Here is a 27,649-nt window from a genome sequence, read left to right on the forward strand (position 1 = left end):
AGCTCCATGTCAAGCATGGAGCCCCATGGGGGGCTTAAACTCACAACCCTGAGATCAGAACCTGAGCTGATATCAAGACTCAGATGCTTAATCAACTGAGCCACTCAGGAGCCCCTCATTTGGTGCAGTTTGTTTTTTAAAGAATTTTTAAGAGATTTCATTTATTTATTTGGGGTGGAGGGAATGAGTGGGGGGAGGGATAGAGAGAGAGGGAGAAGCAGACTCCCTGCTGAGCAGGGAGCCTGACAGAGGGCCCAATCCCAGGACCCCAGGATCATGACCTGAGCCGAAGGCAGATGCTTAACGGACTGAGCCACCCAAGCACCCCATCACCATTAATTTGAATTAGATGGCACTTTGCCAGGGGTGCATTTATACTGTCTGAAAGATGGGACAGGCATTTTTCAGGATCACTATTCGATAAGAACAGTAAAACTCCAAAGGTTTTTGGTTTTCACATTGAATTGCAGATTTTATAAATGCCATTTTTTCATGTGCAAATGGACTGCCCAGAACTGCATTTGGCTTTCTGAGTCATGACTTTGTTATGAATAATTCTTTTTTCCCTCCTCATTGTTTTAATCCATAATTAAGTTTTCATTTAATGAAGAATGAGAACTTGCAGGAATTTCATCTGATCTTTTCAAATTGTGGGCTGAAAGATTTTTTAAAAAGGTTTTATTTATTTGAGAGAGAGAGAGATGGAGAGAAAGAGAGAATGAGTGGGGTGAGGGGCAGAGTGAGAAGCAGACACCTGGCGGAGCAGGGAACCCGATGTGGGACTCAATCCCGGGACCCTGTGATAGTGACCTGAGCGGAAGACAGATGCTTAACTGACTGAGCAACCAGACACCCCCCTGTTTATTTTCACTGTTCGTTTGATTAGTAATGAAATCTTTTTCACTAAAGATTTGTAAAGTCCTTTCTGCAGTTTTTATGTGGGTCATGCTCAGCTCACTATCACTGTTTCCAGTTTTTAGAAATATAAACAGATGACTTTCTATTTCCTCTTCTTTCAGGCTTTTTCTTCTCCGAACTCCACTTCTGCATTTTCTGTCTTTATGATAATCTTGAGTTGTACTCACTTTCAAAATTATTTTAATAAAATAGAAATTCATATCCAAATTTTTAGAAAATTTACATTCTCATTAAAATTTTTATAAAAACTCATAATTCTAGCATTCACTGCCCACCTAGTTCCTCCTTTATTTGTCTATCCAGGTGCCAATTCATATAATGTTTCAAGAATGTTGCATCTAGACCTGCATATATAAACATTCAAGAGTAATTTGAACTATTAGGTGTTACAAAATATTCCTCAGCCATCACTTGCAACTGTTGCAAAAACCAGAACCACTGTACCCCTGGGAAATGATACCTTGTTATATAAGAACACATTGCATTCATGCTAGCTAGGAGGAGGGTTTGAGAAGTTAATTGATTTGTCTTTTTTTTTTTTTTTTCTTTAATGCTTCCTCCTCCTTTTACTCGGGTGCAGTGTCTAGCTCTGGGTTATCAGCACCACAACTTACAAATCTTCATGGCATTTGGTCTCGATCTTTTTTTGTTTCAAGGACACAGGGCTGGAAATATAATGAAGCAATTTCTTGGGACCTGAACAGTGTTAGTCATGAGAACAAATGTTTAGGATTGTGCTGTGCCAGCACTGAGTGCCAAATCCCAACTGGTAGGCACCCTTATTTTCCTTAACATACCTAGCCATTGTGTTACTGTTATGTGATGTTCTCCAAAGTTCAAGGGCTGGGCCTCTTTTGCCAGGGTTAAGGGCAGTGGGGGCCACTTTGTATGTTGTCTTAGGAAGGAGTGAGAGATCTTTGGAAAGTAGGATCCCTGGCAGACTAGAAACTAGGAGAGGGGCACATGGCTGGCTCAGTCAGAGGAGTGTTCGATTCTTGATCTTGGGTTTATGAGTTCGAGCCCCACGTTGGGCACAAAGACTACTAAAATAAATAAATAAATAAATAAACAAACAAACAAGCTTGAAAAAAGAAAGGAAGAGAGAAACTAGAAGAAAGGAGTCAGTCCCGATGAGGTTTGGGAGTGAAGACAGGCAGATTCACAGTAAGGTTAATGAAGCTTTAAGGTCCTTCACTTGACACAGATTTCTCCTACACCCTACCTAATTTTGTGTTCTTTTTCTTAAAGATGACCTCAGCCTATAAAATGTAAGTTTGAAAAACTTAAAGTAGGGTACCAAGACTCAAGCCAGGCAGGTTCAGGGTAGTTCAGGGCATGTCCCCTTCTAGTAGCATCCTAGCGTACGTGATGGGAACCAGAGGCATATGAGCTGAAAGCAGAAGGCCTGGGGCCAACCCAGTCAGGTTGCACAGTGATGTTAGAAACTGTAGCATTAAGATTCATCCAGGGGCACCTGGGTGGCTCAGTGGGTTGGGCCGCTGCCTTCGGCTCAGGTCATGATCTCAGGGCCCTGGGATTGAGTCCCGCATCGGGCTCCCTGCTCAGCAGGGAGCCTGCTTCCCTCTCTCTCTCTCTGCCTGCCTCTCTGTCTACTGTGATCTCTCTCTGTCAAATAAATAAATAAAATCTTTAAAAAAAAAAAATATTCATCCAAACCTCTGATCAACAGAAATATGGTGCAAGTCACACATGGAATTTTTAATTTTCCAGTGACTACATTTAAACAAGTAAAAATAAACAAATGAAAGTATTTCTAATATATTTTATTTACCCTGATGTATCCAAAATATTAATGGAGTCCTTAAGCCATGGTGTGTGTTTCACACTTGCAGTCCATCTCAATTCAGACTAGCCACATTCCTGTTGCTCAACAGCAATCTGTCACTCGTGGCCTCCACACAAAGCAGGGTAGCTCTCGATAACCCCACCATTTCTACCGTTTAGTCAATGCTGGCTGGGGCACTGTATTTGTTTCCTATTGCTACTGTAACAGATCACCCCAAATTTCATAAAATAAGATGATACAAATTTATTTTCTTATAGTTCTGGAGGTCAGAAGTCCAACATGGGTCTTCTCAGGCTAAGATACTGATGAGGCAGCCTTCTTTCTGGAGAAAATGTTACCTTGCCTTTTTGAGCTTCTAGAAGGCTGTTGGCATTCCTTGGCTCACTGCCCCATCATTCCCACCTCTGCTTCCATAGTCACATCTCCTTCCCTGACTCTAACCCTCCCACATTCCTCTCATTAGGACCCTTGAGTATATGCTGGGCCCACACAGATAATCCATGATAATCTCCCTATCTCAAGATCCTAACTTAATGACATCCACCAAGTCTCCTTTACTAGGAAAGATCATGAATTTACATGTTCTGGAGATTAAGACGGGACAACTTCTTGAGGCAGTATTTGCCTGCCACAGGTGTTTAGGAGAGGCTGAGGCTTCAGGGGAAAGATGTTAGGGCCTTCAGCCAAAGCAGGGTCAGGGGAAGAAAGAATGGCTCATTCTTTCAATAAGTTGAAATTTCACAGGAGAAAAATGGAGGAAGCTGAAGGTATTGGGTCTTTGAGGTAAAACCTGGTTTAAGATTGTTCTAACAGGTTTCCTGTTTCCTCTCCTCTCCTCTTCCTCCCTCCTTCTTTTCTTTCCCTCTTTCTTTTCCTTCCTTTCTTCCTTCCTTCCTTCTTTCCTTCTTTCCTTCTCTGTTTAGGAAACTTGCCACAGTTTTCCTCAAGGATCATATCCATTCCACACCATTTCCTTCCTCCCTGTCTGCAACACATACATCCTCTCAGTGTACAAATCAGGCAAAACTCTCACAATGTGCTCAGTGGCAGAGTGCTTCATTCAAAAATTAAAATATTTGGATCACCTGGTTGGCTCAGTCAGTAGAGGATGTGACTCTTGATCTCAGGGATATGAGTTCACGCCCCACACTGGGCATGGAGATTACTTTTTAAATTAAAAAATTGTTTAAGTTAAAAAAAATTTTTTTTAAGATTTTATTTATTTATTTGAGAGAGAGAGTATGCACATGAGTGGGGGAGGGTTGGGGAGGGTAACAAACAGACTTTCCACTAAGCATCAAGCCCTACTGGACAGAGGGCTTGATCCTAGGACCCCAAGATAATGACTTGAGCCAAAGTCAGATGCTTAACTGACGGAGCCACCAAGGTGCCCCAGTTTTTTAATTTTTAAATTTTTTTAGAGCAGGGAAGAAGGGCAGAGGAAGTGTGAGAGAGAGAATCTCAAATAGGCTCCACCCCCAGTGCAGAGCCAAACTGTGGGCTCAGTCTCATAACCCTAAGATCATGACCAAGATCATGAGCAGAGGCTCAACAAACTGAGCCAGCCACCCAGGTGCCCCTGGAGCCTACCTAAAAAATTTAGAATATTCACTGAGTGAAAAAACAGATATGCATTTCATGTTCTCATAGGAATACTATTACAATAGGACAATGGACTCCTGACTGAGGACTTGGCACTGAATAAGTCAGTGATATGACCAAAAATAGGTCCTAAAAGATCATCTGTAATCCTAAAAGATTCTGTAATCACCTAGAACAATATAAGCGTGAGACTCCACAATTTCTATAAAACACTCTCTGCAATGATTACACAGGGAGTCCAATGAGCTGTGCAGTATATAAAAGTGTCACTGGATCATATATTTGATCTAGAGCCTAATTGGATGGCCATAATACTGTCAATGAAAACCTTGCTCAATTTGTTAGAGTTTAGGATGGTTCATATGAGATGATTTAATGACCCCAAATATCTCAGAGATGCCTTTATTTTCTCTTGGTATATTTCCCTGGATCCAGCAAAGCTATATTAAACTATTTCCATGAGTCAGTACATCCAGGGATCAAGTGCTCAATGCATTATTGGTAACGGTGGTCGTCCTGGCCAACTTGGCCCAGAGCACTGAAGAAGACATATGGGAAGGGGTGGGGATGTGGTACTTCATACACCTGCTCAGTGGTGTTCAGCTGGCTCAGTCAGTAGAGCATATGACTCTTGATCTCAGGGTCATGAGTTTGAGTCCCACAATGGGTGTAGAGATTATTTAAAATACACATACATCCATCCACTCAGGATATATACCCAGAGAAGATGGTCTGTAGGTATGGGTTCTGGGAGGCTGTCCAATTTACAGGCAGGGTATGGAATCTGGGGACCAGGACAATTGATGATGATAAGCATTTTTTTTTAGTAAAGCAGGAGGTATAGGGGTCATCTGATACGGCAAGAGGTTGAGAGAGGATAGCAACAGAACAAGTAATAAATTGACCTCTTTGGTACTCTTGGATGCCACACTCACTTTAAGATGCTTTGGAGTGACCCCCAAAGATCTGTGACATGTAGTCATTTGTGATTTTGCTAGGACAAGCATCTTAAACACCTGACACATGGGAACTAGCTGAATGAATGACCAGTCAGCTGCTGATGCAAGTATTTTTTTTTTTTTTAAAGATTTTATTTATTTATTTGACAGACAGAGATCACAAGTAGGCAGAGAGGCAGGCAGAGAGAGAGGAAGGGAAGCAGGCTCCCCGCTGAGCAGAGAGCCCGATGCGGGGCTCGATCTCAGGACCCTGAGATCATGACCTGAGCCGAAGGCAGAGGCCTTAACCCTCTGAGCCACCCAGGCGCCCCATGCTGATGCAAGTATTAAAGCAAAGAGAAATTCAGTCAGAAAATGAAATATAACTGAATATCAGAATCAGCACTGCTGGGCTCAAAGGGAGGAACATTCTGATTGGATCCTATAAAACAAATTGAAGAAGCTGTTTGAATATGCCACAAAAGCTAATGATTAAGGCAAAGTTACATTTTAGTGAAATTTGAAAAGGAGACGAAAATGGAAGGAGGCTACGTACAACAGGCAGGTGACTCTGCTTCTGGAGAATAAGAACCACTTGTACAAACAATGTAGGGGTTCAGAGTGGCTGGGAGGAGTATTGCTCAAGCATGTCATGGGTTGGCTGCTATCGGAAATTAGACTTGAAGGAGCTGATATCAGGAAAGCCTGTTTGGAAGGAGTGCCCACAGCTCCTGGCTGGAGTTCAGAGGATTTGGGTGGGGTTGGTGGGGTGCAGCAAGTCAGGAACTTAGTCCTAGGAGGCCTAGAGAGAATGCAGACAATCAGGCTTTTTTTTTTTTTTTTGCTCCAGAAGAAAGGCAGAAGCCAGCCAACAGAACCTAGGACAGGGGTAAGAAGTCAGAGGTGGCCTCCGAGCAATCTTAACTTTGTGTTGTATCCCCAAGCAGCAGACTGAACATCCTTCATCTTCCTTTTCCAAAGTTAGAATTAGTCCTAACAATTATTATGGGGCTGGGCTTACAGATTTGGGAGGAGGACTGAGGGCTCTTAGGTGTACCAGGGGCCGGTAGAGCTAGGAACCTGGAAGGGTGTGAGAAAAATTGCCCAGTGAGAAGAGCAGCTGGTGGGTCAGGGTCAGACTGCTGCAGAAGCCCCAGACCAGTCAGGTGGTGTAGCACCTGATTTCTTTCTTTACCCGAGACTCTCTCCATGTGTGGCTGCCTGGATAAAGGTTAGGGCAATTTGTGCGGTGACAGTTTGAATAAGTTGGGATCTGTATTTCCCAGAATCCTCCTTTCTGCATGGTTCCAGGCAGGAGCTGGCCATAAGAGGAATTTGCATAAGATTTGGAAGGTGGAGGTGAAGCAGCAGCCATTACCCTCTAAAGGTTGTCACAGTTGGAAGCAGTTACAGAGAGAGGTGTGGGGGGGTTCCAGATTGTTCCTGTTCTCCCCTGGTCCTGATTGGCCTCTTTTTACCAACTGGTGACCCTACTGACTGATGGTGGCCCAGGACTCAGTGCCAGATGCTTGACAGTGATCCTCAAAGTAAGTAACTATACAGGGGCACAGCTTCCCACTGACCTCCCGGGAGCTTGCGTTTGCCATCCCATTTCAGTGCTGGATGTGTTTAGCTTCTCGGATTGACCAAACAGTGACCTCTTCTCTGATTCCCAATTTTCTGACTGATCCTGTACTTCCTGAGCTACTCCCACCATTGTGCACGCCCTCCTTCCTGTAATAAATTCCTTATCCCATAACTTCATAACTTAGGGCATTTCTGCTTCCCTGAATAACTTCTGACTATATTCCTGGTAGCCTGCATAGACTCCAGGGCAATCGAAGAATGGAACTTTCCACCTGCTTTCTTATTATGAAAATTCTTTGGCTGCAAGAGACAGAAAGCCATATTGAACAAATTTAAGCAAAAAAAAAAGGGGACCTTTCTTGGCTTGTATCCTCAACCCACGAAAGTGCAGGGGTGACAAAAGCCAGGAGTTCAAAACGGTTAGTCTCTCTGCTCTTTTCCTGTTAGCTTCATTCTCTCCTCCATCAGGAAATAATGATCAGTGCAGCCTGGGTCACAGGTACACCAGGCCAGAGGAATGAGACATTATAATCAATCCAGCCTGATCACCTCCTCCCCACCTTTATGATTTGGGGTTGAGTCTATTATCAGAGGACATGTAGCACAAATGTGGCCTCTGTGGGTATTGCTGTGAACCAGGAAGCTACCTTCATTTACATTGACAGCACCCATTTAGTAGATTAAATTGGGTGATTTTGAGCACAGATAAAGTCCTTTCTAGCTAAGGTATCTAAGAGATATTTAGTGGTTGGAAGACACAAACTAATTGCATACGCTGCTCAGAGAATCTGATAGTACTCTAAAGTGCTTTAAGACCTTTTACACTGTACTAGAAATCCTACAACCACCCACCAGGGTTTACTGGGCATCCTTCTTGATTGCTTGCTTGTTTTCTTAGATTTTATTTTTTAAGTAATCTCTACACACAATGTGGGGCTCAAACTCACAACCCCAAGATCAAGAGTCACATGCTCTCCCAACTGAGCTGGCTGGGTATTACTGGGCATCTGGAGATGGAGCTCTAAAACATGTCTCATAATTGGCTAAGACAGGCAGAAGGCATTCTGACAATGAAAGAGGGGAGACCATCTTTGTTCTTAGACATTACAAGAAACAAGAGAAGGAAAGGTAAGAGATAAATACAAGTTTTAATCAGGAAATGAAGGAAGTGAAAGATGGAGACCATTATACCCTTACCACGTTGCATCTCCCTAACCACAAACATGGTATATAATCTCTCTGTTTGTTTAGGAATTTTTTTATGTATTTGAATAAAGACTTTAAGTTTTCTCCATAGTAGCTTTGACCATATTTTGTTAGACTTCTTCCTAGTTAGTGTACAGATTTTGGCCCTATTATAAATAGTACTTTTAAAATTAAAATTTCTTCAAAAAAATTAAATTAAATTAAATTTTCTAATTGTATGCTATTGGTGAATAGGAAAGCAATTTGTGAGTGGGGGCAAGGATCTTATGTCTAAAAACTTTAGTGAACTTGCTCATTAGTTCTAAGAGTTTATCCAGAGAGGCTCTTGAATTTTCTATATATTGTCTTCTAATTTTCACATGAAGATTAATTTTCCTTCAGTGAAAAATCCAAATGAAATAATACAAATCTAGGACCATTATACTCTGTACTAATTTTCCTTGCATTAACATTTATACATAAACTAATATTTATTTAGCGCTGACCGGAAATCTTATGGTCTATGGAAGTGTTTTGCAAAGTTTGTTGCATCCACCAACATAAGGTTTTCATATTTCATACTATATTCTTTCTTAGAGATTCACAAAGGCTCTGAGAAGTCCTGCAAAGAAATCTAACTTGGTGAAATCCTACATTCCAAACAGATTTTAACATGAAACCCCTTTTCAAGCAATATCTTCCAGTCTTCTGAGAAATTACTTTTTACAAAGGGCACACTTTGGGAAATGATGGTCTTAGGAAACATAGTCATTGTGAAATTGCTTAACTCCAGGATTTTCTCAAAGAATCTACTGTCTCTTTCACTATATTTTCTGGAAGCTGGGCTGGGCAGAACAAGGTTCTGCTTGGCTTTTGCAGTTTCTACTCTCCAGTCATTAACAATAACTCCCTATGAGTTAATGCCAGTATTATAAAAGAAAGAAAAATATTCATATTAAATATCATGAGACTACCTACTACTTCTTTTCCTTAGGAACAGTCCACAGCTGGTCACAGTGGGAAATCATCCTTGAAATTCTGCCTATATATATATATATATTTTAAGGTTTTATTTATTTATTTGACAGGAAGAGAGATCACATGTAGGCAGAGAGGCAGGCAGAGAGAAGGGGGGGGGGGAAGCAGGCTCCCCACTGAGCAGAGAGCCCGATGTGGGGCTCGACTCCAGGACCCTGAGATCATGACCTGGGCCAAAGGCAGAGGCTTAACCCACTGAGCCACCCAGTCACACCTCTGTCAATATATTTTAACTGATATGGAGATGAGATCTTTCTCTGCTTCTATTGCTCTTCCTGCTAAGCCCCAGGCCATTAGCTCTTATGCCATGTTTTTTTCCTTACATTGTACAGAACTACACATGTTTATCAAAAGCTGTCCCTTCTGTGTTCTGGATTATGTACAAAGGCTACAAATTCATCAGAGTACAAATAAATAAATGGAAATAGAAAAGGTCCACAAGTAGGAACATATTTTTATTAGGGGGAAAATGTTTTAATTATGTAAATCTTCCTTGTGTTACTCTTATTTTAAAGTAAACCTTATGCCCAACATGGGGCTCAAACTCATGACCCTGAGATCAAGAGTCACATGCTATAGCACTGAGCCAGCCAGGTGCCCCTTGCCTTACTCTTTTTGATCTGAATGTTTATTCAATCATTTGAAAGGGTAACAATGTATCCATCTCAGTGGGTATCTCCCAGGTGTACATCAAAATCATTTGTGGAGCTCTGCAAAAATATAAATAGCTAAGCCCTACCTGAGAACCTAACAATTAGAATCTGTATGGAGAAGCTTAGGCACTTGTATTTTATTAATTTGAGAAAAAGAGAGTGTGAGCAAGAGAGAGAGAGAGAGAGTATGTGTGTGCACTCACACAAGCTGGGGGAGGGACAAAGGGAGAAGCAGACTCCCCACTGAGCAGGGAGCCCAATGTGGGACTCAATCCCAGGACCCTGATATCATGACCTGAGCTGAAAGTAGAAGCTTAACCGACAAAGCCACCCAGGTGCCACTGTATTTTTGTTTTTTAAGATTTTATTTATTTATTTATTTAGAATGTGAGCAGCTGGGGAGGTGTACAGTGAGAGGGAGAGAGAATCTCAAGCAGACTCCAAGCTGAGCAAGGAACCCAACTTGGGGCTTGATGCCAAGACCCTGACATCGCAACCTGAGCTGAAATTCAGTTGGCACTTGTATTTTTAAAAGCTTTGCAAATTATTCTCTACCATTTACTCTATAGCCTCTCTTTTTTAATAAACGATTTTTCCATATGGCCTCGCCTAAATTTTTTGTCTGATTTTGATTTTAAATAATAAAAAATATTTTTAAGGAAAACAAATCAATTCCAAACCCACTTCCCAAACACATGAAATTTTTTTCCCATGTCTGGCTCTAGTCCTTTTTCATGTAGAGACATTTTTGAATTCTGAATTTGTCACTTAACATTTTATTTATAAAATTTTCCATGCTATCATATAGTGGTAAGATTTGTCACTTTAGGAAATATATGATATTCCAGAATGCATTTATTTCCAGAAAGTAGTACCATATTTTAGCATTTAATCATTTGTATCATATTAAAGCATTTATTTGTATCATATTTTAGCTAACCATTCCCTTACTATTGGACATTTAAGCTGTTTCTCTATTTTTTTTTTTTTAAGTGATCTCTACACCCAGTGTGGGGCTCAAATTCACAACCTTGAGACCAAGAGTCTGATGCTCCACTGACTAAGCCAGTCAGGTGCCCCCTGTTTCTCCATTTTAGAATGCTCTAGAAAAAATGGCAATGAAGAGCTTGGTGTGTATGCTGCTTTCCTTTTGAATCAATGCCCTTGAGATAATTTTCTGAAAATCTAGTTATTGGGTCAAAGGATATGAACGTTTTTTTATGAGTCTGTTAATGATTACTAAATTGCTTTCCAAAAGGTTGAACAAATTCACAAAGCCATGCCCCAACTCCATGGCATGAATGCTCAAGTTTTCAAGGAGGAGCAGGCAATACTAGAGCCCTGTTTGCTGTTCCCATAACAGGTTGAAAAAACATTTGCAAATGTAGCAGTCATATTACTTAAGAAGTAAGTTAAGAAAATGAATAACAACAGTATACTGTCACCCCTCAACTATCTCATCTACCATGTGCCAGTATTTTCCTTGCATTCTATTTAATCCTAAAAAAAAGCAAACAAAAAAGCGAACAACAACAACAAAAATGGCAAGTTAGATCTTACTGCCCCTCCTTTTACAGATTGAAGAAAGAGTGGAAAAGATTTTGAGTAACTTGCTGCCCAGATCTGGGTCTAGGTCTTAAGATTCCTGGCAGCCTCAGCCTTCCTCCTCTTGGAGCCCCCAGCTCCTATTTAGGGAGGTCCAGCAAAGAGGGAGGTCTGGAGAGATCACAAAGAGAGATAAACAAACACTGGGCCAGCCCAGCTATTCCAGCCATGACAGCCAAGGCACTAGACATGTAAGTGACGCCATCTTGGATCTTCCAATCTTAGTCAAGTCAACCAGCCAACAACATAGGGAGCAGAAACAAACCATCCAATGAGCTAAAAATCAGTGATTGTTTTAAGCCACTTCAGTTTTGGGATGGCATGGTTTGGTATGCAACAACAAATAATGGGAGCAATACATTTTATTTTGGTAAATAACAAATGCAGAAAGAGTAGCGAGGATACCTTCGAGCTCCCTTAACTCTAACACAGGCAGAATAAAAGTCACTGACATTTACCACCTTTTCATCCCGCGTCTGTACTTACCTCTGTCACAGCACTGACCCCACTGCACATGGCCTTCACCATGTTCATGTCTGCCTTCTCTACCAGATGCGGGGCCTCCGCCTTGGTAACCACAACACCTTACACAAGACCTAGCACAAAATAATTAATACACATATGTTGAATGAATCTTGACTTGTTCCTGATTGCTTAATAAAAGCACTTGAAATGGAATCATAGCTTTTATTTATTGGGCTCAGCACTGTGCAAAGTATTTCATATGGGGTATCTCAGTTTATCTTCACAAAAATTGCATAAAGTGGGTCCTGTAATTACCCTCATCTTACAGATGAGGATACTGAGAGGCTAGGTCAAATTACTTGAGGTTACAAGTGTTTTGTTTCTTTTTTTCTTAATTAATTAACAAGGAGACAGAAGTTTATTGAGGACACTGCAAGGGAGCAGAGGGTAGGACAACAAAGGAGAGACTGTCTGCCAGGAGGTGGGGTGGGGGGCTGCTGTTGTTGTTGGGGGTAGTGAGAAGGCATGGGAATATATGGAATTTTCTGGTTCCTGTTCCCAGTTGTAAGTAGCCCATTGGTCAGCCAGGGACTCTGGCTATTTTGAGGTGGGTTGCCTGATGGCCTGTCTGTATTCAGCCCTGGGGTCACTGTGGGTTCTTCTGCCTTAATCAAGCTTCCATTGCTCAAGCCTGTTTGTCTGAAAGTGGCCTCTATATGCCCCCCTGACTGATTAAGGAGGACAAATCTTTGGCATTTGGGTGGAGGTCTCATCTTCAGTAGCTGCTTTCTGCTGGACGTAGGTGGGGGCTGTCCTGACCTAAGCTGTCCATCAGGGGTTCTGTGCCGTTAAAGACCAGAGCATGGTGTTAGAGGAATGTGCTGAGAGGCGATCCGAGTGAGATTCTCTGGTGGTCAGGTCTGATGGCACCGGCTGGAACCCTTGTGGAATCATCACTTGTATGTGGAATTGTTGGATTCACTCGGATCCACAGAAATGTAGATCAAGATGGTGGCTGGACCCATGGAAACAAAGGAAAAAGCGGGATGCGGAAAGAAGCAAGAAGCAAGGCTGAGAGTCACCGGGCTTCAGGAGGGGTTCCAACTGAGTCTGCAGTCTGCAGTCTGCTTCAGGAGGGGTTCCAACTGAGTCTGAATCTGCAGTATGTGCGGATTCACCCTGGATGGGCTGCCACTGCCAACTGTGCCACAAATTAGGAACGGATGCCTCAGGGGGATGGAGTGTGAGAGGTGAGGACACAGGCAGTCCAACCTCTCTGCCCTCAGCCCTTCAGACCAACACCAGAGAGCTGCCCTGGCCAGAGACCTTCAGCTGTCTGAGGAACACTAGGGTTAGGCTGATAGAGGGCCGAAAGTTGAAAGAAGGGGGAGGGAAGGATCCCTCCGAAGGGCAAGGGGGAAAATCCCTCACCCTTTTGGGCAAGGGTGGTCCAGCAGGTTCCCCCTGGGGCTCTGATCCTCATGGAGGAGAAACCTCAGCTGGAGGTCGTCAGATTCCCAGGGAGTACTAGAGTCAGTCCACCAAGGGAGAGTCCCGAGACATTCCCAGAAAAATTGTGGAGAGTCCTGGCCCTGCATGGCTGTGGTTCCAACCTGTGAGGGCCACCAAGTGGGGGTGACCCAAGGCAGAAAGAATTCACCCAAGGCAGAACAAAAGAGATAGAAATTTATTGAATACACTGCAAGGGAGCAGTGGGCAGGCCAGCAAAGGAGAGACTGTTTGCCACAAGAGCATTTTAAATACCTGTACTGAGGGATGCCTGGCTGGCTCAGTCAGTGGAACATGTGACTCTTGATCTCAGGGTTATGAGTTCAAACCCCATGTTGGGTATAGAGATTACTTAAAAATAAATTCTTTAAAAACAAAAAATCAGGGACGCCTGGGTAGCTCAGTTGGTTGGGCAGCTGCCTTCGGCTCAGGTCATGATCCCAGTGTCCTGGGATCGAGTCCCACATCGGGCTCCTTGCTCCGCAGGGAGCCTGCTTCTCCCTCTGACTCTGCCTGCCACTCTGTCTACCTGTGCTCACTCTCTCTCTCTGACAAATAAAAAACAAAACAAAACAAAACAAAAAAAACCAAAACCGACCAAACCAAAACCTATACTGAACAAGGCAATACTTTAGGCTTTGACAGTGGTTAAGTGAATGAAGCCATTGCAGTGTGTTGCACAAAACCCCTGGAGGTCTGGTTGCCTGACTGTGTCATAGTAGACAGCACTTGTTCTGTTAGAGCTCACTGCCAACTGCAGGAATGTCATGGAGGGTTGTGCAGGTTGTGTCCTGCACAAGGACATCTAGCCCAAGGGCAAGTAGAGGCTGAAATCTAGACTGTGCCATTGCACTCTGCTCACTATGGAGCCTGGCACAGAGCTGTGTCTGTCTGGGGGAGGGGACACCTGTTACCTAATTTGCACAATGCCACCGTGTGGGCTACTGGCAGTTCTCGATGGAATACGTTAGTTTGTAGGAAACTGGAGTGTCTCATCAAACAGAAGTCAGAAACTTGCCAGATTTTAGAATAGATAGAGCCAAGAAAATAGTTCCAGAGGACTTGTGGAGGGTGAGTGGAGGTTGGGGACAATGGAAAACTTTGGGTGCAGTATCTGAGCTCCCATATCATTATGTGCTCTACCCCATCACTCCTAGAGGTGAGTCGCCTTGGGAAAAGGTGTCATCCCACAGAAGTTCCCATCCCTGTGGGTTATCTGAGACTCCTAGATCTTGCTGTTTCAGACAATCCCAGTTGCAGCGGTGTACCAAAAGGTATGCACACTAACAAAATAAACACTGCACAACAGATTATAAACCTTATGAGAGAGGGCTCACTGCAGCGTTCTTAGAGAGTCCAAGCAACTTGAGCCTCCCTACACGCAGCATGGTCAGATGGCCTCCTGGGAGGATTGTGATAGTGGGCCCAGAAGGAAATCCCTCCCACGGAATAAAATAAAGTAGGTAACAGTCTCTGATAATTAATTGCTTCTCTGTGTCCACGAGCTTGGCTAGAGCTGAAGGACCTAAACTGCTTTGGGGTACAACTTCACCCTGTCTGAAGTAGTTTACAGAGTTTCTTAGGCTCCGCTTCCCAACTATACTGCCATTGCAAGAAGCTGAGAGGAGTGGAGAGGCTCTGGGAAAGGGCCGAACACACCCCTGCATGACGCCCACTGAACAGAACCTGAATCAAGGTCTTAAATATGTAGCTGAAAAGTTCCCAGGAAATATATGCTGGTGGTGAGGTGATAGCCTGAGTGCTGGCTATCTGAGGCCCCTTCATGATAACCCCTTGGATGGGGCCTCTGCCCTGTGAAGCTAGGACACCTTGGGTCCAGAGGGGGAGGAACTGTCTGCCATGGGTTCCAGAAAGAAAGATACTGTATCAGTGTCTTAGGGCTGCTGGAACAAAGTATCACAAACTGGGTGGCTCAAAACAACAGAAATGTGTTGTCTCACAGTTCTCAAAGGAAGAAGTAAAAAATGAAAGTGTTCGAGAAGTGTTGTTTCTTCTTCACTCCTGGTGGATTGCTGGCAATCTCTGGCATTCCTTGGCTTCCAGATGCATAAACCCAATCCTCTCCTGTCCCATGGCACTTCTCTCTGTTTCTTGTCTTCCTGTGGCTGTCTGTCAGATTGCATTAGGGGTCAAATCTACTCTGGCATGACCTCAGCTTAATTTACATCTGCAACAAGCCTGTTTCCAAATAGTCACGTTCTGAGGTACTGGGGTTGGGATTTCATCATATTTTTTTTTTTTTTTTTAAGATTGTATTTATTTATTTGACAGACAGAGATCACAAGCAAGCAGAGAGGCAGGCAGAGAAAGAGGAGGAAGCAGGCTCCCTGCTGAGCAGAGAGGCTGATGTGGGGCTTGATCCCAGGACCCTGGGATCATGACCTGAGCCAAAGACAGAGGATTTAACCCACTGAGCCATCCAGGGGCCCCTCAGCATATCTTTTTTAAGGGGACACAAATCAAACATGCAGCAGCCATGTTTCTGTATCAAACTGCTTGTTGATTCTCTAGGTCTGTCTCCAGTAGTGCTATAGTGAGTTGGTTAATCCATGGGCTTCAAGTCAGATTTCTGAGGTTAAAACCTTGCCTCCACTGCTGTGTGACTAAGGGCTGCAAAATGGGAATGCAGTAGAATGAGAGCGTCTATTATCTGAGGCTGGTGGAGGACTGGAAGAAAGTACTTTGCACAGTGCCGGGCATTAAGTGTTCATTAAGTATTACCTATGGGTATTATTATTCTCTATTTCTTTTTTTTAACCCATTGAGCCACCCAGGCGTCCCAACTATTTCTTTTTTTTTTTTTTAAAGATTTTATTTATCTATTTATTTGACAGAGAGCAGGAACACAAGCAGGGGGAGAGAGAGAGAGGGAAAAGCAGGCTTCCTGCTGAGCAGGGAGCCCAATGCGGGACTCAATCCCAGGACCCTGGGATCATGACCTGAGCCAAAGACAGATGTTTAACGGACTGAGCCACCCAGGTGTCCCTCCCTAACTCTTTCTATTGACTTCTTTAGGAGTAGATCATTTACTCTTCTCTGCAGACACAGCATGATCCTGGGGGTATAACCAGTGGAGAATGGGAGGGGTTTAGTTTCACTTGTTTATTCAATGAAACTGAAGGTGCTAGGACACTCCCTCACTGTATTGCCCATTAAGGGGACAGTTCATATTTGCTAGCACTGGAAAAGTTCCGTCTGCGGATGCTTCTGGTAGGAAACGCAGGACACTTCTCAAATATGTGTCCTCTGAAGTTAAATGTGCTGCCAAGAGAAGACAACTGGTTGACTTTATAACAGCCTCACAGGGGCACCTGGCTGGCTCTGTCGGTAGAATGTGTGACTCTTGACCTCAGGGTTGTGGTTCAGGCACCATGTTGGGTGTATAGCCTACTTAAAAAAACACAAAAAACAAAAAACAAGAGCCTCACAAGAGGACATACTGGTGATATTTTGATGAAAGTTGCTGTGGTCCTAAAGTCCTCACTCAGCCTTATGACAGATTCAGAAACTCCACCACATTTGAATTCCAAAACTGAAAGCTGACTCAAACAACAAACCTTTACAAGGTCTACGAGATGGAGAAAACAAGAGGGTCATTTGTGTAATTTACAGTGACCAAAATCTACCTGTAAGGCGGTCCAGCTATGGCTTCTCTCCTCGGAGAGAATTATCAGAAGGTTGTTTTGTGGGTATGGAAACAGGATGAGGGGCAGAGTTCTAGGATTTAAATGAATAATAGTACTGGGTTCTGATCTGACCATTTCCACTTAACCAGAGAGGGCAGTGTCTTGATTAGACTGGATTGAGTGCCTTCTCCCTAAGACAGGCACTACTCGCTCCCCAACTTTTTCTTTTGGTCTCCTTTGTCACTTCCTACTTCTAACTGACATATTCCTTTTTTTTTTTTTTTTTAAAGATACACTGTTACCTTCTGTCTTGTTCCACTTATTAAATTCTTACTCTTTTATTTAAAAAAAATTTTTTTATTAAGTAATCTCTATTCCCAATGTGGGTCTCCAACTCACAAACCTGAGCTCAAGAGTTACATGCTCTACAGACTAAGCCAGCCAGGTTCCCGTTATTATTATTTTTTAACATCAGGATTAGAGAATCTGATAGAAGTTATCCATGACTATTTTCACAGAAAAACATCATATTTAAAAAACTATGTGAGCAATTTCAGAGGGTTCACAAAAGTCCTTGAAGCTGTTTTATATCTCCTATCTTAAAATCCCTATCTTTTTTTTGTTTTTAAGATTTTATTTTATTGGGGCACCTGGGTGGCTCAGTGGGTTAAATCCTCTGCAGAGCCCCACATCGGGCTCCCTGCTCGTCAGGGAGCCTTCTTCCCCACCCACCCCCCCACTCTGCCTGCCTCTCTGCCTTCCTTTGGCCCCTGTCCGGTCAAATAAATAAATTAAATCCTTAAAAAAAAACCCGATTTAATTTATTTATTTGACAGACAGAGATCACAAGTAGGCAGAGAGGCAGGCAGAGAGAGGGGAGGGAGCAGGCTCCCTGCTGAGCAGAGAGTCTGATGCAGGGCTCAATCCCAGGACCCTGGGATCATGACTGAGCTAAAGACAGAGGCTTTAACCCGCTGAGCCACCCAGGCACCCCTTAAAATCCCTGTCTTAAGCAGGCTTTTTCCCATATTGAGCTGATGCTAAAGTTTAAGCCTCTTCCTCAGGGCCAAGTTCTTAAGATGGCCCTCCATCCTCACCTCCCTTCTCATTCCTCCACCTTCTCATTCTCATACTAGGGCCACCCTGGGACCTCTGCACTGCCCTGACCTTGTGGCTGGCCACAGCTGCTGGGTTGATCTTTAGCTGTGATTATAGTTAATCCTGTCTTCAGCCCCCTCCCCCCCCCCGTGAACTGTGTCTTACACTTTCCCTAGTACTCCAGTTACCCCACTTCACCTCTTCCTTTGCTCATGTGACCACACCTAGGACAGGACTAACACATTGATATCATTTCCTCCTGCTTTTCTGCCCCTCCTCATAACCATATTCATAGCCTTGTCTCCCTCTTTTTTCTACTTCCTCCTATTCCCCATTTTTTCCTACCAATCCTTCCAGGACATAACAGCTTGGACATCATTTTCCCAGGTTCTCCCCCATAGACATTCCATCCCTCCACCACCACCAGGGCATTGTCTTTCTTTAAAATATCCACTTAAAAAAAAAAAGATTTTATTTATTTATTTGACACAGAGAGAGAGATCACAAGCAAGGAGAGAGGCAGGCAGGGGGGGGGGGCAGGCCCCCTGCTGAGCAGAGAGCCTGATGTGGGGCTTGATCCCAGGACCCTGAGATCATGACCTGAGCTGAAGGCAGAGGCTTAACCCAGGCACCCCTAAAATGTCCACTTTTTAAATGATTTTCAACACAAATTTGTATTTCCAACTTCTGCCACTTTGAACTTCAGATGTGCATATACAACTTAACTACTTATTTGCACTCGACAGTCACAAAACACTATATATATAGTGGCTCCCAAATGAAACCAATGATTCACTGTCCCCATCTTCCCTCATCTCAATAAATTGTACCCCATTTAATATAGTGGTTCAAGCCAGAGAAAGAATTGTTAATTGTTCCCTTTTCCTTACCTCAACATGAGTGAAGTAGTCTTGTTGGTACTTCTTCCAAAATATACCTTGTGTCCAAAGCCATCTCTGCATACCCACTGCCATGACTCTTAGCTCAGGCCAGCACAATTTCTCATCTGGCTCATTGTAGCAGTCTCTCTTCTGGTCTCTCTGCTTCTGTACTGGTCTTCTAATCCATTCTTTCCATAGCAGCTTCAGCTTCCTTTTAAAAACAGAAGTTATATTGTATCACTCTTTCTCTTTTAAAGTAGGTGCCACACCCAACGCAGGGCTTGAACTCAGGACCCAGAGAACAAGACCTGAGCTGAGATCAAGAGTCAGATGCTTAACTTACTGAGCCACCTATGCACTCTTAGTGTTATTTTCTACTTAACCTTTTTTAATGGATTCCCGTTTATTCACTAAACGCTTTTTTTACTGAGTGCCCTCCATATGTCATGCCCCCAATGATATCAGCTCTTGTGAATAAATGAAGTATATAGAATGTAGATAGTGGTAAGTGCTGTGAAGAAAAATAAAGAAGGGGTGAGGGATAGAGAATTGTGTGGGTGGGGGCATGCACCCGCATGCATGTGTGTAATTACAATCTTAAATAGGGAGAACAGGGAAAGTTTCAGAGACTGAGTAGATGACCACTGAGCAAAGGACTTGAAAGAGGTGAGTGTAGTCTGCAGAGTTCTGCAGAATATTCCAGTCAGAGGAAATAGCAAGTGCAAAGGTCCTGAGGTAGAAGCATGCTCGGCTTTGGCTCTAAGCAGAGTAGAATAAAATTCAAGCTTTACTATAGTTTATAAGGTGATCTAGTTCTCTTATCCTCTTCCCAGTTTTCAACCTTCTTTTTCCTGTTTGCAACCTTCTTTTTCCAGCATTGCGCTCAACCCCCACTATATATTCCATCCACACTGACCTTCTAGTTCACTAGAAGCTGTTTCTTCCTTTTGCCTGTGTTGTTGCCTCTGCTGGGAATACTTCCTAATCCTTCTTCCCAAATACTATTTGCAAGGCTGGTTCCTTCTCATCCACAAGGTTTCAGTTTAAGTTTTACCCTATGCCTTTTGGAACCATAGAACTGGTTTTTTCTTTTTCTTTCCTATTTCAGCTTCCTCTTTGTTTCCTTCATAACACTAATCGCAGCATGCAACTGGGATTCATATATATATAAGTTTATACTTAAAACTCACTAGTAAATGGTATCTCATTGTCATTTAAATTTGCATTTTGGTCACTAATGAAGATGAATGAAGCGTTTTCCCAAGTAATGGTTAGTGGTTAGCATGATCTCTTTTATTTTGCCCAAATGTTTACTTCACGTCCCTATATTTTAAGACTGAGAACAGGCCCAGCCAAGACCCATCCTGTTCACTTGTCTGGGGGCAACTTATTTTCCCAAGTTTCCTGGCAGAGTTAGTGACTCGTGGTGACCACCTCTTCACAGGAATTTTTCCAAAACCCAAACCCATTTAGAGGAAAGTGTTTGTTTCAGTTCAACCTCACCGAATGTGAAAATGGGCAAAAAAAGTTGCATTTGAGTAGTGCGAGGTACTCCCTATTCTGCAGTCATTATTGAACAATTATTAATGGCCACCTGATTATGCATTACGAAGTACTGACAGTTCCGGGGAAGCAACGCGGTCCTGCCCCTCCCCGGCCAGGCCACTCCGCCTTTTCCAGGGGGCTGTCCGCGACGCGGCAGGCAGATGGTCTAACTGACGCCGGGAACCCGCCCAGAGCTGAGGCAGGAGACCCCACGCTGCGCTCGCCGGGTAGACCTTTGGGGTTCCGAGACATCTCCCCAGGATCCAGCCAGGCCGCTCTCTCCAACCCCGCCGAGATTACACTTCCTCTCGCGAGAGCCCGAGCGAGGCCAGGCTGCGGGCGGCGGCTGCGGGATGTTGGCGAGGCGCTCCAGACCGCGCCCTCTCTGGCGCAGCTGGGAGAAGCGCGGGCGGGAGAGGCAGGCGGCGCGCACGCGCAGGTGAGAGGGGCGGCGCGGGGCACCAGGGCGGGGGGCGGGGCCTTGCGTCGCGCAGCGGGCACGTAGCTGCGCGTCCTCAGTATTTAATGTCTCTGTGTTCCTCCGGCCTGGGCAAGCACGTGGGGGAGCGGCCGCAGCGCAGCGGGGCTGGGCTGCTGGGCCCGGGGGTGGGGGGGGGGCGGCGGCGGGCGAGGACTCTGCATCCCGACTGTCGCCGAGGACCTGGTGAGTTGGGGCCGCCAGGGCGGCGGGCGCGATGACCACCTGCCAGGCCCCCGAGGGCGACGCCGTCGGGCGCGGGGAGTCTAAGGTGCAGGTGCGGTGTGCGACGCGCGCTCCAGGTGTCCGGGAGGCGGGAGGCTGCGGAAGCCGAGAGCGTGAGGAGGGGATCCGGCCCATCGCTTGCTGTCAAGCAGGCCCTTTCTCTGTCGTCGCCTGCGCGCCCCCTCTTCCTCCCCCGCCGGGGTTGTCTGCCGCGGGCTCCTGCTGACAGGTCGCGTGTGCGAGGCTAGAGCCATGGTCTGCGGCCGCATGGTGCCCCCCACGCGCGTCACAGCCCTCTGGGGGTAGGGAGGCGAGGACGCGGCGCCCGGGGCACCCCTCTGCGGCTTAACTTTCCCCGAGCGTGCACTCCCTCCCGTGAGACAGACCCGAGCGCGTCCCACCCAAGGTCGCCCAACCCCACACGCGTTTACTTTTCAAAGGTCGTGTGTACCCAAGTGGGAACTGGGAGAGGCGGCGGCGGGGCGGGCTGTGGGCAGGGCCAGGCGCTCATAAGGGCGAGGAGGTGCCCCGAGGCCCGCGGGCACCCCTTTCTTCCTCCTGAAGGGCTGGAGTTGAAATGGTCACTTCAGGAACATTATCCAACTTCTGGGCCCCTTAAGCTCGCGTTGGGTTGCTCCCCGCCTAGGCACGGTGCTGGCAAACCCGTGCAGGTAGCCTAGCCCCTGGGAGTTCAGTGCGGCGAACCTGGGAAGAGGGTTGATTTGCGGAACGCGGAGGATGGGCTAGGGCACCGTGGTGATTGGAACGGTTTTGGGGGCAGGGACCTTTGGAACCGAGTTAGGGTCCTGAGGTCAAGGGCTTGGTGTCTCTCGAGAGGATTAGCATATGCAGCCCCTTCAAGGGTGTTGGGAGACTGTCCTGGCCGTAGTGCCCGCTGACTTCATGTCCCGGGGCGCGTGGGTCACGTGTCACACTCCGCCTGCACAACCACCACCCCCCACCCCCGCCCCGGCCCGCGGTGTGGAGGGACCACTCTAGTGTCGGGGTTATGGGTCAAAATGGGCTTGGGAAGACTGTGGTCTGAACGCCTCGGGGCAGGCTCTCACCAGTTCCGCTGCGCCCTAGGGTACAGTCCCTCCCTATCCCCCCCCCCCCCCCCCCCCGAAGGAGGCTTAGAGAAGGAAAGGCGCTGTTGATGGTGGGCGGTGTCGAACAGACCCGGGACTGCTGGAACCCCTGGGCCTTTCGAGACCTCTCCTGCAGGGATGCCGAGGGTGGCTGGTGCCTCGCGCTCCGCCGCGGCTAACAGAAACCCGGTGCTCTTCACCCCAGGTGTTAGTGAAGGCCGCTCCAGCCGGGTAGTGGGTATGGGCAGAGCAATTAGGTTAAGCCAACTATCTTTTCCCTACTGAAGTGTAGGCTACTTTGTGTTTAAATTTATCTCTTGCCGGGGAATCTGGGCTGCTTGACACCTGGTACGGTCATATCTGTTGGTTTCCTATCCCCCTCCCCCCTCCCCCCTTTGTCGCAATTACTGATCAAGGAACACCATTCACAAAAAGCTGTTAACTCTAGCAACTGGTAACCTTACTGTGTTCTTGTAACCAAGTGCTTCTCAAATTAGTTTGTTGTGTGTGTTTTTTTTTTTTTTTTAACTATTCAGAAAGCAAAGCTTGGACTCTTTGTAAGCACCACCCATCCCTTTTGCTCTTAAAGGCACAGAGCACCTTTGAAATGAGTGGATAGATGATAGCTAGAGCATGATTTGATCATTTATCACATTTCTTTGTTTCTAGCATTCAAGTAGTTCACCTGCTGATTATTTAATATTTTCTGGGGGCGCCTGGAGCTCAGTTAAAGCCAATGCCTTCTGCTCGGGTTGTGGTCTCAGGGTCCTGGAATCGAGCCCCGCATTGGGCTTTCTGCTCAGTGGGGAGCCTGCTTCCTCCTCGGTCTCTGCCTGACTCTCTGCCTACTTATGATCTCTCTGTCAAATGAATAAAATCTTAAAAAAAAAAAGATTTTCTGAGGGGCGCCTCGCTGGCTCAGTGGGTAGAGCATGCGAGTCTTGATTTGGGGGTTGTGAGTTCGAGTTCCACATTGTGTAGAGATTACTAAAAAGTAAATAAAACTTTAAAAATGTTCTGAGCACTGGGAACAAGTGAAATTATGTTTTGGGGGGGCTTTTGTGTTGAACTTTAACCTCTTTCACCTCTTAACTAGTTTTGTGGGTTCTGGGAAGTAATTCCGGGGTATATTCTCAGGAAATATGGCTCTAGGATCAGAGAGGGCCTTTTGATCCTACAGATATGCAAATCACTGAAGCTTCGGTGCCTACCTGGATTAAACTGGCTCCTTTGTCATGCACATTGCTAGGCCAGGACCCCAAATTTGCAGATAATAGATCCCATCTAAGCCCTTGAGTGACACGTATCTTGGTCCCTAGAGCCTTTTGTATGAATATCTTTTCCTCCGCCCAGCCGTTTTCTAGGAAGTACAGCAACTCCTGGCCCCTTTGTAGGGTGAGCACAAAGGTTCTGCTCAGATGCCAGGTGGATGTGGCTATGGTGTAAAGTTGCTGAACATCAATATTTTATTTTATTTTATTTTATTTTTTTTAAAGATTTTATTTATTTATTTGACAGAGAGAGATCACAAGTAGGCAGAGAGGCAGGCAGAGAGAGAGAGGAGGAAGCAGGCTCCCTGCTGAGCAGAGAGCCCGATGCGGAGCTCGATCCCAGGACCCTGAGATCATGACCTGAGCCGAAGGCAGCGGCTTAACCCACTGAGCCACCCAGGCGCCCCGAACATCAATATTTTAAAGCAGTTTGTTTTGCTATAGCTGGTAATCTAAATTATTTGTGGGTGTTGGACCCAGGCCTGGCCATAGCCCTCGTTTGTGGGTGAAGACTAGTTTTAGCCTTTACAGTGTTCCCTCTCATCCTAAAGACAGATTGAGATTGTATTTTAGACTGGGCATTGTGCCTGGTTCATGATGGCTGTTCAAGCATTGCTTTTTTTCTCCTCCTAAAGAATCTCTGAGATTAACGTTAATTTCTCTTAAATCACTTGAGTGATTTGGATTTTGTTAAAGATACCCCTCCTTGCTAGCCTCTGACCTGGATACTTGGTTGGAAGGAAAGCAAATTGGTTTCCCCACACTGTGCTCCCAGCCTCCTGGCTCTAGTCTGAAGCAACATGATTTGGTTGAGTACACGTTTCAGGGTTTGAGGAGTGGGCACCCCATGTGCCTGGCCAGCTGGTGCCTTCCTGCCCATTCTCCCCAGGCCACTCCTTCCTAATCTTCCCTGTGAGTGTCGAAGGAGAGGAACTCTCTGTAGCTTGGTCTGCTGTGCTGTTGTAAGGAAGTCAGTTTTGTGTATGAGTTAGCCACCTTCTGTTTGCCATTCTGTTTTCTTCTGCTCTGGGGGAGGCAGGGGTCCTCTGGGCCTCTTGTCCCACTGAAATCCTCTCCTGTGGTTTGAGCTGCTAATCTGCGTGGGATGTATTTAAATCCTAACCTTGGCTTTCTAAGGCAAGTTCTTTTTTTTTTCCACAGCCCTTTCTGGTGTAATGCCTCATGCAGGTTTCACCTTTATGATCATTTAACATGAAATATCCATTGTTTGTGGCACTCCACAGAGCAGCTCTGCTGGCTCCAATACCTGATTTTATACTTGGGCTGTGGAAAACAGGATCAATGGTAGTGTCTTGAGTGGGACAGAATCTGGCTGAAGAGGTAGCTGGTGGGGATGTGGAAACTATAAATTAGAGGATGCCTTTTCCTTGACTGTTACTGTCTTGTGCTGGGAGAGTTACAGGCAAACACCTCCTTGATCCTTTAATCTTCACACCTCTGAGTACAATTGAGGAGGGTGATGCTGGAGGTCAATTGGGATTGTTTCAATGGCTAGTATAAATACAGATTGAGGGGCAGAGATACTGACAAGTATGGCTTTGTGCTTAAACTAGGTCCTCTGGAGGGCTTTTGTGAGAAGAACCAAGGAATAGTCAAATCCGTGGGCTTTTCTCCTAATCTTTCTGTTGCTTTCTAAGCAGATTGTTGGAGTAAAGGAGTGTATGTTATCATGCAGCATTTTGAAGACTGGCTTTCAGTAATAAGTAGCTTTCAAGGTGTCCTTTTCCTTAACTTTCTTTTCCTCTTGCTAAGTGGTCTTCTTTCTGTTCAAATCCTGGCCATTTGGATATTTCTACAACTCCGTTTGGTAGTTTACAGCAGTTGGTAGTAAACACTCTGTCCCCATCTGGTAAGACTGGCTGCCTGCCTTCACTCAGCCCCGTGGTTACTGAGGCCCATAGCATTCAGGAACAAAGCAGAGCCCCAGGTGAGTTGTGGAAGTCAAAATGCAAAGGCTGAGGACTTAGGAATGAGGCTTGTTTTAACCCTGGGTTTAGCTGGCAAGAGCCCTGATTTGGGGGATGAGGACAGGGGTGGGGGGGGGCAGCTTTCAGGACTGAAACCTGGCAGTGGTTATAGACCCTTGTGGGATCTCAGTTTCTTCAGCTGGTAAAAGGAGGGTTGATCAACATCAGTCAAGAGTGTTCAGATTCTGCTCCTTAGAGTGCCTCTGGGATACTGCAGGGTGGATTTACCTGCAGGGGTGTGTATGGGCAGGGATGTGTTTGGGCTAGGAAACATGGCTTTGTGGATAGTGTAAGTCAAAGACCACGGGGGTCAGGGGGGGGGAGCCATAGTCCACTGTTTTAAGGGCATCTCAAGTTCTCTTAGCTTTTAGATGCTACAGTGCTATATTTTTAAAAGTTTTTAATCTATGTAAGTAAGCACTATACCCAACATGGGGCTTGAACTCCCAACCCCAAGATCAAGAGTTGCGTACTCCTCTGACTGAGCCAGCCAGGCGGCACCTCTTATTTATTATTATTTTTTATTCTATCTCTATTCTTATCTCCTAAACCTATCCTTAAGGGAGAGGGTCTAGAGGTGCCTTGTCCTGTAGGGTGGCAACCAGTGATGTGTGTCTTGTTCAATTTAAACTTTTAAGCATTAGCGGCACCTGCGTGGCTTAGTTGTTAAGCATCTGCCTTTGGCTTGGGTTGTGGTCCCAGTGTCCTGGGATCCAACCCCAAGTTGGGCTCCTTGCTCAGGAGGGAGTCTGCTTCTCCCTCTCTTCCCTCTGGTGCGTCCCCCTGGTTTTGTTCACTCTCTGTCAAAGAAATAAAATCTTTAAAAAAAAAAAAAAAACAACTTTTAAGCATTAAATACAATTTAAAAACCCATTCCTTGGTGACATGAGTCTCATTTCAAGTGTTCAGTATCTTCATGTGGCCAGTATTGGACAGGGCAGGCCTTAGAACATTTTCACCTTCACGGAAGGTTCTAGTTGGACAGTGCCGGTCTTAGCTTTGGGCCAACTGTAAAAGCTTAATTGTCTCACCTTGTAAAGCATCACATGTTTGGGCTTAGTCCTCTATAGAGTCCACGAATCCACAGTTTTGGTGACAAATTATTTATCAGCTCTATGTTTGGTGTGTTCAACAGATTTTGGTTTGCCAGTTTGGAGGGCAGTGATAAATTAAGAAATGGTTCTAGAGAAGAACATAGTAAGGAGGCTGGGGATGGGAGTGCAAAACAGGAGAGGCAGATGCTAAGCCCTCAGAAAGCTGTTTTGGTTTGAAAATTATTATCCTAAAGCCCCTTGCTGGTTGTCTGGAGCCTGTGCTCACTGTGGATTTGCTACTTGGCCCTTCACTCACCCACCTGGTGACTTCCTGTAGGATCCCACTGTGGGACCAAGGCTGGACCAGATTTGCAGGCACCTTACAAACAAATGACCTTTTCATTCTGCCTCTCCAGTCCATCTGGGTATTAGGAGGCCTGTTTTTATGAAGGCGTTGGGGGAAGTTGGGCCACAGTGGGGGTCCTGAAGTGTTGGTGTGGGCTAGCTCTGGGGAGTGAGCTTTATTTCCAGATACCCTCTCATCCAGTCCTGGGCATGCCTAGTTTGAACCCTGCTAGACTGGCATATAATGTGAGAGCTCTCTTGTCCCAGACCCAGCCAGCATAAGATACAGAATCTACTGTACACCTGGCATCTTAGGGTTTGTTTGTTTGTTTGTTTGTTTGTTTTCAAACTACAGTGATCCTTGAATGATGTGGGGATAAGAGCACCAACCACACTGCCCCCATCCCATCCCTGCTGTAAAAAAAATATCACTTTGACTCCCCAGAAGCTGAACTAAAAGCCTAACAAGCCAATGGAAGCTTTACGGGAACATAGCAGTCAATGAACACATATTTTGTATGTTATGTGTGTTCTCTACTGTATTCTTACCAAAAAAGTAAGCTAAAGAAAAGAAAATGTTATTAAGGAAATCATAAGGAAGAGAAAACATTTATGGTAATGTACTACATCCCAAAATCTGCATGCAAGCAGACCCCTGCAATTCAAACCCGTGTTCAAGAGTCAGCTATGTTCCCTTTCTATTTTATCTCAATTCTACAAGGTAAAGTATTTCTCCTTTGCG

At 45.2% G+C, this 27,649-nt stretch overlaps 1 protein-coding gene and 1 long non-coding RNA gene across 4 annotated transcripts in view; one reads left to right on the plus strand and one right to left on the minus strand.

Moving 5' to 3' along the window:
* The window catches only part of LOC132004079 (uncharacterized), a 57,055-nt gene extending 36,246 nt beyond the window's left edge, over positions 1-20,809 (minus strand). For both annotated transcript variants that reach the window (XR_009400414.1, XR_009400413.1), the window contains exons 1-3: positions 20,528-20,809; positions 18,943-19,144; positions 11,820-11,929 (exon numbers count right to left, since the gene is read on the minus strand). This is a non-coding gene — a long non-coding RNA (uncharacterized LOC132004079). The remainder of the gene's footprint in view (positions 1-11,819; positions 11,930-18,942; positions 19,145-20,527) is intronic.
* A 27-nt stretch (positions 20,810-20,836) lies between these two features.
* Positions 20,837-27,649, plus strand: part of AKAP1 (A-kinase anchoring protein 1) — a 37,117-nt gene continuing 30,304 nt past the window's right edge. Inside the window, exon 1 of one of the 2 annotated variants that reach the window (XM_059380144.1) lies at positions 20,837-20,917. The gene's annotated coding sequence lies outside the window, so the exon portion shown is untranslated. Of the gene's footprint in view, positions 20,918-21,035; positions 21,143-27,649 lie in introns of those variants that run through there. The other variant, XM_059380143.1, reaches the window with a different exon arrangement.

This window comes from Mustela nigripes, chromosome 16 (genome assembly GCF_022355385.1).
Source record: "Mustela nigripes isolate SB6536 chromosome 16, MUSNIG.SB6536, whole genome shotgun sequence".
Classification (NCBI taxonomy): Eukaryota; Metazoa; Chordata; class Mammalia; order Carnivora; family Mustelidae; genus Mustela; species Mustela nigripes.